At 39.9% G+C, this 14,396-nt stretch overlaps 1 pseudogene; it reads right to left on the bottom strand.

The window, feature by feature from the left end:
• Positions 1-13,253: 13,253 nt before the first annotated feature.
• Positions 13,254-13,696, bottom strand: LOC129238113 (uncharacterized; annotated as a pseudogene).
• Between the last annotated feature and the right edge of the window lie 700 nt (positions 13,697-14,396).

The following is a 14,396-nucleotide window of genomic DNA, read 5'->3' as shown; positions in this document are numbered from 1 at the left end:
GCAAAAAAATCCAATTTTTTGAAAAAACTAACTACCCTTAACTAGCTTAGATAAAGTTTTTTAGTGCACTTGGCCCACCCTGTGCGAACTTTCCTTCTTTGATGGCTTCTAGTAAAATTGTCCCCTTAAAATGTCTGTGTCCACTAACTGCCCTTTTTAACGAACTTACAGTACACCTATTTTTACAAAGGGTCAAAAATACCTATTTAGGTAGCAGATCATTTCATCATTCACAGCATTACAACGCGGGGTGCGTCAAAGCTTCCTTCATAAAACTCCTGCAAAGTGTTCTATCGCTTGCTTTTTCTTCGTAGTTACGAATTCCTATTGCTATAAAATCGCTTCCTACTGCGTTTATTCATCGGTTTCTCGGTCTTCCCTTCAGATAGTGGCTTAAAATGTACTACAAAAAAAATCCCACTTTAAACTTTAAGATATCATATCAGTTTGAGGACAGAAATTATGTTTCAGTTCGTATTTTACATAATAATTTTGATAAACTATTCGCATTTTCGCCCACATATTTCAAACTTTTATCCTCTGTAAAAAAATCAGACCCTCTGGAGTAGTACTGCCTTTTGCAGAGTTGGTTCGGCAGTTATTCTCTTTCATAATTATTAGCGATTGTTCGTGTTGATGTGGTGAAAATGATATAACAGCCGAACTAATTAAATACGGCGGTCTAGTAGTTGTACCAATACTTACTAAACTCCTAATAAGAATCTGGGAAGATGAAGTTACTCCACAAGACTGGCAATCTGGCCTAATTTTTCTATTACATAAAAAAGGCGACAAGCCTGATGCAACAATTTCAGAGGCATCTTCCTTTTAAACTCGACCCATTAAGTATTCACTTTACTTGTCGAGAAAATTAGTCCGGTGGCAGGGAAAATTAATCTGGGCGAGTATCAATGTGGATTCAGAGCGAACCCATCACTCACTGCCTATTTGTGGATTTCATAAAAGGTTTTGAAAGCATCGATGGAAACAAACTGCTTTTAATACTTCGGCGGCAAGGAGGGCCGAAGAGACTCGTGCCCTTGGTATCAGTGGCAGGAACAACATCCAAGGTGGCGATACAAGAGTAAGCTTCAGACTCATTTGATGTTGTCACAGGTGTGAAACAAGTAGACGCACCTCCTACCGTCATATTTAACCCATTAAGCTTGCCGACTATGCGATGGAGTTGATAACTAAAGCAAAGCTAGTCAGCCTTGACGTTGGTGCCGCTAAGATAAAATACCTCGTTAGGTCTAACGCCACACGCTATGGTAACCTGAATGTCAGCCCATACATATATCTTTTGCAAAGTGGTGAGTTTGAAATGCCTAAATATAAACTTTAGCAGTGCTGCAGACCTCTCAATCGGCATGAAAGATAGACTAGAAGCTGCTAATACGAGGTGTGTTCAAAAAGTATCGCGAATTTTGTGTTTTTTTTGTAATTATTTATTTATTTATTAATATCTATTTTGTCCCCTCCAAGGTAACCCTTATGAGATATTATGCACTTGTGCCAACGTTTTTTCCAATCTTCGAAGCACTTCAAAAAATTATTTTTTTTTCTTGTTCAGCTCCTCCTTCGATGTTGTCTTTATCTCGTCAATCGTAACGTAGCGTCGTCCTTTCATGGGCCTCTTCAGTTTCGGGAACAAGAAAAGGTCACAGGGGGCCAGATCTGTGGAAAACGATGGCTGTGGCATCATATGTGTGTTGTTTTTGGCCAAAAAGTCACGCACAAGCAACGATGTGTGAGCAGGGGTGTTATTGTGATGCAAGAGCTAATTTTTGTTCTTCCACAAATCCGGGCGCAATATTCCTTATGGACCGTTTTACCATGTGGCAAGAACTCATGATGCACAACGCCCCTGTTTACGAAGAAAACGGTAAGCAAAACTTTTACATTCGACCGAATGGCGCGCTTTTTACGGTCTTTGTTCGTGCGGCAGCTTCCATTGAGATGATTGAGCTTTGGTTTCCACGTCTTAACCATAAACCCACGATCCGTCACCAGTTATGACCCTCTGGAGCAAATTTGGGTCGTCGCGGGCAGAGTCCAACATCTCATTAGCAATCTTCATGCGATGTTGCTTTTCGTCGAAATTGAGCAGTTCTGATACGAATTTTGCGACGACCCGTCTTATGCCCAAATCATTGAATAAAATCGAATGGCACGAATGGTCAATCGATATGTCTAGGTTCTCAGCAACTTCTCTAACGGTGATTCGACGATTGGCCATTACCATTTTCTTCACTTCATCCATTTCTTCGTCTGTTGTTAAAGCGCTCGGGCGTCCGCCACGCCGACCCGCTTTTCGTCGTTCACATCTTCTGCGCCTTTTGAGAACATTTTGTACCACCGATAAACCTTGCTTTGGTCCAAAGTAGCTTCTCCGTATGACACAGTCAACATTCAGAATGCACACGCGCACTTAATTTCGTTTTTCACACAAAATTTGATACAGGTCCTTTGATCCATCTTTTTGAATAGGTAAAAATCGAAGACGAGCCGAAACACGTGCAAGCAAAGCAGCTGTCAACAATTATATTAACTGAACATTCAAAACAGCCGAACTCGTCGGCATGAGTGAGAAACATGAGTACCAATATATCGCCACAAAAAAATCGAAATTCGAATATACGTAACCTGCGAAAATTCAAAATCTGCTAAACTTTTTGAACCACCTCGTAGAAGTTATTTTACTCATCTGCAAACTCCTCAAAAACAAATTACTTTCAAAGTCGTGTAATCTACAAATCTACAGGACGCTAATGAGATCAGTAACAGCATATGGCTGCGAAGCATGGATACTGACATCTAACATAAAGAACTACCTTCTGCGCCTTGAGCTTAAAATCCTAGGAGAGATATTTGGACCAGAGAGAAGCTGACGAATCTTGCGGAATGAGATACAATGATGAGATCGAACTGCTGATATCAGGTCAAAATATTGTGCGTTTTGCTAAGGCTCAGCCGCTGAGATAGTTTGGACCCTACTCAGGATGGGCAACAGCTGAATTACGAAAAAGACTTTCAACTGTCTTATTATGGGCAGTAAAAAGCGTTGAAAACCGCCAAGAAGATTGGCAGACGATGTTCATGCAGATTTACTTACGCCTTACAAGAACGATAAGAGAGGCGATGCAATTAACCGCGTCGCATAGAGCGCGATTATGAAGAAAGCACTGGCTCACCCCGAGCTGTGTGCGTTGGATAGCTGTAAGTGTTGCTTTAAAAAAAAGGAAAAATTGAAGGCCACATTTTTAGGAACCCTTTACTAGGTCAAGAATTATTACTCGAAGTTATTTATAAGGTCGACTTCGCATCATTAGCGTTTTCTTCAGAAGTATTTCTTGTATCGCAGATGTATCAGGAGTTATATTCTATACATTCGCTAGATGTCAATATCATTTTCTTAGGTCACATTGAGCTCGCGAGTAATTTGATTAGTTAATTTTTCATTATTATTCATTCATCTCTCAGCCATTTTGCTAACACGAATTAGTTCAGTGTTCACATGAAAAACGTGAGGGCAATTAATTAAGTATGGAAATTAACAGCACCCATCAATCTTTAATGGTGGCGTGCAAAGTGACAGGGACATTTGATTAGCATTTGCATAAATTTTTAACTACCAAACACACACAAAAGCAAGCCTTTCTGAGATAAACTATTTTCCGAACAAGTTTAAGTACTTTGGGATGTGACAACAGAAACCGCAAACTTGAATTGGTGTTGAGTGCACATGCAGGAGTGTGTCAAAGCACAAGAGAGAGGACCCACTAATCATTCACGTATGTATGTATGTATGTATAAGTACGTATGTGGGTATCAATTGCCCCTTTCTCAACATTCGACACTCGTACATGCATACCACATGGAGGTCGGCTGAGCCGACTCGTATGCGTGCTTTTGCTGTAATTCTTACTCTGGCATTTTCTGCCGTCTCAGCAACAAAATGACACATGCCAAACATTAGCAAGTGAAAGGGCATGTCATGAAACTATTCGCATACATACATACGCTTTGTACTCAGATGGTATGTAGGCGTGTGCATACATTTGATATGGCGAATAATGTCAGATAACTGCGATTAGGCATGCAGCAGATGACTGAATTACAAGTGGTCTCGAGGCAAGGGCCTAATGAAATAATGGCAATGGGTGTGGAAATAAACCAGAAGGGACAACATATGTACATATATTTATATGTTTGGGATTATGTGCGCTTACAGTGTGTATTTGCGCACTAGGTATGCCAGTCCCGGTGTTCGGGAACAGCGTTGTGATTTAAGTCACGAAAATCCTGGGTTTAGTTCAAAGAGTTCTGGGATATTTTGTTAATAGTTTTTTTTTTTTAAGTAAAACTACAAGAAAGGTGTTTGTATTAAAATCTTATCATGAGAAAGTTGACATCAATCCATATTACATAAATTTCCCTTCCCCTTGGAAAAAAATACATGTTAAGTGTTTTCAGCGGTTTTGTGTGCAATGATTTGGGATTCCGGTTTGAAGACTTGACTTTAGCTGCTCTGCTATTTTTTAAAATGCATTCTCAATGTAAAAACTATAAGTTTTCGAACTTGTTTTCGAGTCAAGAAGTATTTAGACAAGAATTAATTTAAGGAAAGAAGAAAAAGTTTCCTTCCCTCTCTCTCTCTCGCTATCTCCCTCTCGCTCTCTCTCCCCCTCTCTCTTTCTCTCTCGCTCTCCCTCTCTCTCTCCCCTCTCTCTTGCTCTCTCCCTCTCTCTCTCTCTCCCTCTCTTTCTCTGTTCAGTTAAAACGCTTGTAATTTATATAAAATAAACTACAATCGCATTGATTTTTCACTGACTTTAAGAAAGTAATATCCCCTGAATGAGAATTATCGATATCGATAAGTATAGTTTGACAGCTGAGAATGGCAAACTGTGTTGATATTTCTAATAAATAAGATTTGGCAACAGAGATCTGGGTACTTTAAGGCTGACCAACTTTGAAGAGAAGATACCAAACATAAAGAATTTTATGGAGCACCTCTCGCAACTTATAAGCTTCTTATTATTTATTTTTTTATGGTGGATGAGGTAGGGTTCAAAATGCCTTCGCACTTACAGCGACCGTCGTCTACTACGACGTGTGATGTGGCCACTAAAACGATCCCTCCTCTCCTTCTGGGGAGACATCCTTCCCGGAACTGCTTTCTACATTACTTCAAGAAGACCCAGAACGGCCTACATAAAGGACCAATTCTATTCCCCCATGTCTGAGTCCACCATATTTGTAGCCAACTTTCATGCTGTAGGCTCCTCTTCTTGTATCTCTATCTGTGCGGCTTCGTTTTGTTGCACTGTGTCTCGACAATCTTTTTTTTTCGTAGTATGTTCTCGATGTATTTCTTTACCGCTTTCCAGCTGTCCCCACGTCCGAGCATTTTGCTGATTATGTTGCTTGCGACGATGTCGCCAATCTGCTCCCTCAGAGCATTTCTTTCCGCGAGCCATCTCTTACAACTAAAAATTGTGTATTCAGCGTCATCGCTCAGCGCTATGCAGTATATGCACTTGGAACCGGCTACCTTGCCCATGCGGTATAGGTATCTCCGGAAGTATCCGTGGCCAGAGAGGAACTGAGTTAAGAAGTAGTTCACTTCCCCGAAGTTCCTTTGGACCCATTTGTCAATTCAAGTAATAAGTTTCGCCGTTCATCTGCTACTCGGTTCAGTGTCCCATCGGCTTTGGAGCTTGTGGCCGCCATAATTAGCTTTCTTCTTCTCTGTGTTGGCCCACCACATACGCATGCCGTATCTGAGCCCAGAAAGTAAGCCTGCAGTCAAGTATTGTTTAGGTATTTCACTACTTTTTGGGTCACTAAGAACGTGCCGCCTATATGCTGATCTCGAGGACTTCGGTTTTATGTTTGGCGAGTTCCAGGCCGTGGTCCTCAAACCATATTTGCGTCCTTATCATGACGTAATTCAGCTTCCTCCTAGCATTCTCAGTGTCCCAAGCTGGTATGACCGCCGCTATATCGTCCGCCTATCCCACCAGATATGTGTCTTCGGACATTTCTATGCTCAATATCTCGTCGTAGCTCAGATTCCAGCTTCTAGTTATGGACGCACTAATTAATTTAATTACTGTCAATACCTCCGAAAGTGCTAGGCAAACATGGCCAACGCTAAATTTACGTATATCCAAGAATATTTCAAAATTGGGTAGACTTAAAATTAGGACCTTAGTAGGGGCCCTCACAGGACAATGTCTCATAAGAAATCACGTAAGGAGATTATACGTTTACATGCATAACTTCTGTCATAGCTGTAGAAATAAGGTGGATTTGGAAGCAGTTCTGCACCTCTTTTTGCAAATGCCTGACTCTCACTAGAAGTGGGAACCGATATTTATGATTCTACTTCTTAATGAATATAAATAATCTATACACTTTAGGTACCAACAACCTTTTGCGCTATGCCCAAAGCTCAGGATGGTTCAATCTGGAAAGGGAAATGTAGGCCAGCCTCTGGGGCTCATATCGGACCCATTTCGTGGTCTAAGTGGCATCGATTTCCTATGTGCGATGCGGCTGCCAAACCTACATAAGCTAAGGTTTGGCAAGTCATCATAAATCGTTTAATGCCAGAACAACGTTTCGAAATCATAAAAATTTGCTTTGAAAAAAATAAATCAGTTCGCGAAGTTCATAGGGCGAAATGTTGAAGAAGACGGCGAAATTTCGATTCATCGTCCTTCTCAACTTATTGGGCTTTGTCCTTCGAGTAAGTGGAAAATTTTGCATAGGGGTTTTGGCTTACGTGTTTATAAAATGCACGTTGAGAAATGTAACTAAATGACCATCGATTACGTCGTATTTCTACAGTCTGTGTCAGAAAACAGGAACCGCGATTATCATGAAGTATAAAAGACATATCCAATATTTAATTTTTTTTTCCTTAAAAGTATGTACAAAACTACGAGTCGCAATTACTCAATAAGCTGTGTAGTCTCCACCGTTGTCAAGTATAGCCTGGCATCTTTTTCATGCTTTGAACCTCCTTTTCTGCGCAACTCGTCGACAAACAGGACTCGATTTTGCGAACTTGACGCACGAGTTGCTTTAAATCATGGACTGGCCTTCCGGCAAGATAAGTTTTCATAGTTCCCCACACATTTTCAATGGGGTTGGCGTCTGGGCACTGGGAAAGCCAGTCCAATACTGTGACGCCATTTTCTTGTTTTGTTGTTTCTCAGTGTGTTTTTCTGAGAACAGTGGTTTTGATGATGTGGGACGGTGGGATATGTTTGCCTCCTTCAGTCAACGTTCGATGGTGTTGATACTCACATCTATTCCCTTTTTACCAAGAATTGTGCGTGCTTGGTGTAGCCGCAAAGAAGGGTCCCGCTTAAAAAGTTGGACGATCACTTTATCCTACTTTTTTGTCATCACTCGCTTGATGCCGCGCTCGGAAAAGTCATCAACATTTTTGTACATCTTATACCGTTGGTTCCACGTCACAACAAACTTTTTTGACTGCGTTTAGGGGAAAGTTTCGAACGATACTAACGTGAGTCATTTAAAGTTCTTAAGCTCCCAAGCAAACACCCGATATAAGCGCCCGAAGGCGCTTATGTGTTTTTAGACCAAAATAGATTTAAGAAGATAGTGAAACATTTCTCTCCTTTCTTTTCTCTCTATCTCTCTCTTTCTTTCTCTCTTTCTCTCTCTCTCTTTTTCTCTCTCTCCCTCTTTCTCTCTCTCTCTCTCTGGTAACTTAAAATGCTTCTAATTTTTATAAAAGCAACTAAAGCTATATTGAATTTTTAACTGAATTTAGGAGAGTTGTTTTTAACTCGGTATCCCGAAATTACACTAAGAATATTCCCAAATCTCAGGATCAACAATTGTTAAATGTATTTGTTTTAAGCGCAATAAATTTACATCTCTTTTTGAATACTTGACTTTAAATTCCCTGTTACTTCTAAAAACTCTTTTTTTATTTGTAATAAACTTCAAGCTGCCATTTTCTTAGCCTCGTTCTAATGTGTGTAGACAAAACATATTTGAAAATGTAAGAATTGAATTATTGAATTTTTAATGAATTTAGAAAGTTATATCCTGAGGTCCCGAAAATATTCCGAAATTTCGGGATCCCGAGATATAACTTTCTTAAATCCAGTAAAAATTGAATAAAGCTTTTTCTTCTTTTTCGGGATATTTTTAGCGTAATTACGGGATGTCGATAATATTGGCATTTCTTGCATCTCTACTATGCACACCTCACTAGGAACCCTGCAATAGACCATTTGCACTCAATTTATTTTATACCCATATTTTAGTTAGGCAAATAAATTTTCAGAAAGCCAAACATTCTTATGCATATCTTTCGAAATTGCCTAAATATACTATAATTTAATTGAAATTTTGGATTCCTACCACAATTTTCCATGCTCACCCTATTTTTAATTGATGACAAAATGTAATTCATATATGAGTGGGAATTTTAATCAGGTGCACTATCTATGTGAAATTTATCAACTGAAATTTGCTGTCATTTTTGCCCATTAACATTCCCATTCTACACTCATTGTTTCAATTATCTACTCAACTTGTCGTGTCATTCGAACCCCTACTCCGCCTGAGTGGTTTTGCCACAGCTCCAACACAAAATGTGTAAGTGTGCGTAGTTTATAATCGAATCAACAGAATTCAGCCTTCCATTCAAGCTATTGCATGCGCATCCACCGCTTAGCTCTTGTGCGGGCAGTTCAGTTGGCGTAACATGAGCTTTGGATTTAGCTGGCAGAAGCAAGCATTGCGGGTTTTAGTCACAAGCTTATTGATTTCCTTCTCATTTTGCCCCTTTACGCCCTTACGCGCACTGAGTTGTGTTGGGATTTGTGTGGACGACTGCGTAGCGTATTTGCCGCTTTTTGTATTGAAATGCCACCCAGTTTAAAGTTTGATTCTTTTTTGATTGAAATTAAAGTTTCAAGCGAATAAAGCAATCGAGGAAGGTCGGAAAGAGAATTTCGTTTTATAAATTATGCTTTATTGCAATGAATGTTGCATGTAGGAGATATTAGTGAACTTTAATAGCGATTTTGTTTTTAAATAACTTTTCTACTAAATAAAAAATAATGATTTTGCGAGATCGAAATCCTTATCTTAACCTTCACGAGCTTCATTGCTTGTCTGTTTTTACGCTGCAGCTGTCGTGTTCACAAGTATCAAAATGATTGAAGAATGACGCCATTTGCAAAAATTATAAATTTTCCGATAAGGTGACTAATATTGCGCCATTTTCAAGTGCAAAACCTTAAAGTTTTATGCCGCCGTCGAACGCCATACTCTTATGGTATTTATGAGAAACTTCTTCGTGAGAGAAATAACACGTAAATTAAGCAGATAAGATTATATTAGATTTGTGGTAGGTTGGAGAAGTCCAGACACTCTACTACTACACCCGGACAGACTACCGTAGAAAGAATAGAGTGACAGGTTGGATACAATATGGGTAGTAAGATGGAAAAATTGATTTGAGGTCACTCTTTCACAAATCTTTTCGATTCATTCACGAGTCTTAAGAGGTCCGAAATAGAAAGAGTATGAACTTTATCCAATCCCATACCCCACTGGAAGCAGCTGAAAATCCAGTTAAGAAGGCCAGTATAGCTTTTTACGCCTGTAAATCTATATTGGTCAAAAAATGGGGTCTCAAGCCGCGTGTCGTACTTTGGATGTACAACTTAGTAGTTCTGCCAATTTTAATATATGGTTGCCTAGTTTGGTGGGTAACTCTTCAGAAGGGCTACAACACCACTAAACTAGAGAGAGAGCAGAGAGCTGCATGTGTGGGCATCACTGGCGCTTGTAGAACATGTCCCACTGCTGCGCTCAACGTTATTCTGCACTTACTTCCTGTGGGTTTGCAAGTTAAGTCCGTTGCTGCTCAAAGCGCTATTAGGTTGATGAAGCATGGCCTATAGAGACAGTTTCCTGTAGGACATAGTAGCACCTTGAAGCAGATCTCACCTTCCTTCTATGTTCTTCGCACTGATCTCTCGATCCGCAAACTGGGATTTGAGGGTTGTGCTAGGGCTATCTTTCCGAGCAGGCAAGACTGGAAGGAGGAGAGAGTCGGCACGGATATAGGTACCTCCGTTTTCACTGACGGATCCAAGATGGAGTCTGGAGTGGAAGCGGAGGTTTTTCTCTAAATCAGCCAGCATTTCGGTCTCCTTTAAACTGCCGGAGACGAGTAGCGTTTTTCAATCAGAGGTCTTCACGATCCTGCAAGCATACAAAATGCTTCGGGATCGCTATTGGGAGGAAGACATTAATATTTTTTCCGATAGCCAAGCCAAGGTGAACTCCTGTAAGCAGGAACTCAAACATCTCGATCGTGCTGGAAACATCTCCCTTGTCTGCGTTCCTAGGCACAGGAATATAGAGGGAAATGAAATTGCCGACGAGCTTGCCAGGAAGGAGTCGACAAAACCGGTTTCAACTGTCCTCTTCTCAGACATTGGTGTCCTTTTGTCCGTTGTTAAAGGGAAACTACAAAATTTGTTTCTAAAAAAAGCGCAAGACAGATGGAGGTCTGTCTCATAGTGTGCTATTTCGAAAACACTATGGCCTCAATACGATAGAAACAGAACGCTTAAGGTGATGGGAGTCCCCCGCCATTCAATTTCCAAACTCATTGCTGTGTTCACTGGTCCCTGGGTGATCGGTACTCATGCGAAGAAGCTTGGAATTCTGTACAACCCCTATTACAGCAGTTGTGGGGATCCTGCGGACAAAGAGACCGTTGAACACTTGCTCTGTAAATGTCTGGCTCTGGGGGATAGACGTTTAAGATTCCTTAGCGTGCCCTTTGGGGATGACTTGAAGAAATTATCCAGCCTAGATCCCTTTTCTCTCCTCCACTACATCAGCAGCACTGGATGGCTGTAGACGGCTTTCGCTTCCGTGAATCTTTTCACAGATAGTGGTCCACATTATGGTATCGAAACGGCACGTAAGTGCTACTTGAAGTGTACGTGGGGTACCCTTGCCATCTTATCTACCTACCTACCTACTACCCCGCTTCTTTGAAGATGGCATATATTTACTTCCGTTAGGCATCTGCCCTTTGGTACTTAGTGTCTACTAAAGGTACTTAGGGTCTACGTCTAAGTACCATCCAGATGCGCTACCATCACTGAAATGCTAAAAATTCCGTTAAAAGGTTCTCTGGACTTAACCATTGATCTCTAACCGAGATCAAAACTTCATGCTTCTAACCGAGACTAACGTAAGACACCCGATTGTTCGCTGGCATCAAGAATAGCGTACACCATTCCAACAACTGGTAGCATAACTCACAGTGGCCAGTGGGGTGCACTGCGAGAAAAGTCTTTTTTATTCTATGAAGCTTCATATTCACTGGGAACAACGAATTTATACTCACATACAAAACCACTCCACTCCCGTTTCGCATACATTTGACAACAGATGGCCAATTAGGTAGTTAAAAATCAGTTCGCCCTAATGTAACTCCACACTTTAATATGCCATTATATGCATCCCCTTAGCATCATACAACCCGCATAACTTCACACAATTTCCATGAAACATTTGGCGTAAGAAAGTGGGAGTTACAAAATTGCCAAAAGCTTCGTCCCACGTTTGACTACCAAAGTTTGCGAATTTATAAACATTTCATTTAAATTCACCAGTTGATATTCATACAGATATCATCTGGCTACAAAGAACCGCCCATCTGAGCCACCAGGAAGCAGCAATGAAATAACTTAGCAACCAACACAAATTAAGTGAATTTCTTTTCCTCTCGTTTGATATCAAAAACAAAGTCTGCATTTGCGGTAGCTCGCTTAGCTTGCCTTCATTCCTGTCTACCACTAAAAATACCAAGCTACTAAATTGTAGTTAAATATTAAAACATCAAATATACCTTGACAATAACCTTGACCCATTCGCTACACGCAAGCAGCCATCGCTCACAGGTTCGGTGAAAAGTTTAGCGCGTACAGGAGCATTTTGCCATTTCTCAAGCACACAAAGTTCTGCCATATAAACGTACACAGAGTTAAATATTTATATGTATAGCTAAGCATGCATACACACATAAATTCAGCCTCTTAGTGCACTTAAGTGCTTGAATTTATATTTCATATGTTTGTTTTGTTGTTGTTGTATGTAGGCATTGCTGTACCGCAGCTTAACTCAATTTAAATTGCCCCTCAGATTGGTTTTTGAGAAAATTTCATATTTAATTCGAGTGGCCCTTGTGTCACTGCTGATGGTGCGGCTGCCACTAATGCTGCTGTTGCATTTACCTTTGCGCGCCTTGGCACTGCAGCAAAATGCTGCACTCATTACTTGATTGAAGCCTGCAAAGCTGCGGTTGCTTGCACTGTGCGAAGAGGGAATACCAAAATGCATGAAATGCCTGAAAAATTAAGAAACGCCAATGCTTGTTTTATTATTTTCATAATTGGCTGAGGTTTTTGTTTGTTTAAATAAACAAAGCTTTACGATTTTTGATGTAAAATTGGTTTAAGTGTACCTTAGGTATGTCTAAGTTGCCTCTTTAAAGAAAAATTGATTTATATGAAATATCTGCGGACTTTGAAGTTTGATCCATTACCAGTTACCCAATGATGCCGAAATTGCGCTACAAATATCTCGAAATCGCGGTATCAACAATTGTCGAATATACCTGTACTAGCATTACCCAGTAGGCTTCGCACCACCATACATAAAATGCTTTTTTTTATATTGAATCGTCTTGCGTGCTCCCCAATTGGTGTTTTATCGGCTTTTATTATGATTTTGTGGCCATCGGTGGGCATCAGATCGAGTGCCACTTTGAACAATTTCACCAATTCATTGTGTTGATGGAACATTGTTTGCAATTCATTCACGATTGATCTTCTCGTATTCGTCGAAATTGCACAGCGCTGATCTAATTCACGATTCTCATCACCAATAAAATACAATATATTTGCAAAAATTGATGGTCACCATCTGGGAATGGTAGCAAAGACCCAGCTCTATGGTATATTTGACCTTGAATCTGTAAAGTTCGAGAAATATATATAGATAACGGATCGGAATTTTTAAAAGCATCGAACACAGGGACGGCACATAAATTAAATATCATATTTTTTATTCCAAACGAAGTAATAACCTTAAACGTCGGCACAAATCCATCTCTAATAATATTTGTAGCTCCAAAAGATGTCATTTGAAAGCATGAATTGTATTTTTTAATGTTTAAGAGGAAATGCTTCGACGTTGGTGAATTGCCAAAAACCAATGAATGCAAAGGTTCTGGCGGAAGTTCTAGCGCCGGCAATTTGACTTTCCCACCAGCACAGCACATACCAGGCGTTTCGTTTCTGAATTTAATTGCTTTGCAATGTATACATTCTATATTCATTTGGACAATGTAGGCGGGCATGCTGTAATCAATGGTGGCATCGTAATTGAAGGCCGCGCGTTCCATTTGACGTATATCATAAACGGACGTACGCCCACGACGGTTTCTTGGTGCTTCACTATTAACCGACTGATTTGTCCATCTGTGTCGTTGTGTTTTCACTTCATTTCGTCGAACACGATCTTCTTCACTTTGTGATCTTCGATTTAACGCTGTAGCATTTGATTGACGTGAACGTCTGCCAATGTTTGCTCGTCTTGCAAGTGGCATTCTTTCAGTACAGTATATTACTAATTGAATGTATAGGGTCCGTAACAGAATACACTTACAACCACAACAGTACAACAGAAACGCTCATAAGCGGCTGTGTATTTGTTGTTGTTTTTCCCATACAGGCATTTCGTATGAGAGGAAACCATTACTCACATAAAATGTCATAACTCAGGAACGGCTGCACCTATTTCAATCAAACTTCACACAAACCACCTCCGCAAAGATAGAAAAGAACTCTAAAATTTTTGTGTCAATCGGTTGGGCGGTTATTGAGTTATAAGACTACCAAGGAAATGTAACTTCTTTTTATATATTATATATAGATTTAAGGGCGAACACCCCTTTGAACGCGTGAAAATTAAGTGATTTTCATAATTTTTTTTTATAAGTAGGGATGATTATTTGAGGATCGGACAGATTATAATTTACTTAACATATATTCAACTATAGTGACACAAATTTTTATTAATAAATATTATAAATTACAATTGTAATTAATATTGATGCAATGACGTCATAAAAAACTGATGCAACCTGGTGTACAGCGGTGAAAAATCATCTGAAAGCAAAAAACCAAAAAACACTCTTAATCTATACATCAATGGCTATCGTCGTACGTGGCGATTTTTTTAAATTTTTTTTTTAGAAAATGGTGCAGGTTTGAAATTTGAGTTAGTGTTTTTACCCTTCGTTTTGT

The sequence above is a fragment of the Anastrepha obliqua genome, chromosome 2 (assembly GCF_027943255.1).
Source record: "Anastrepha obliqua isolate idAnaObli1 chromosome 2, idAnaObli1_1.0, whole genome shotgun sequence".
Lineage (NCBI taxonomy): Eukaryota > Metazoa > Arthropoda > Insecta > Diptera > Tephritidae > Anastrepha > Anastrepha obliqua.
Note: the sequence above shows the minus strand (reverse complement) of the source record. Positions and strands in the feature narration are given on the sequence as shown.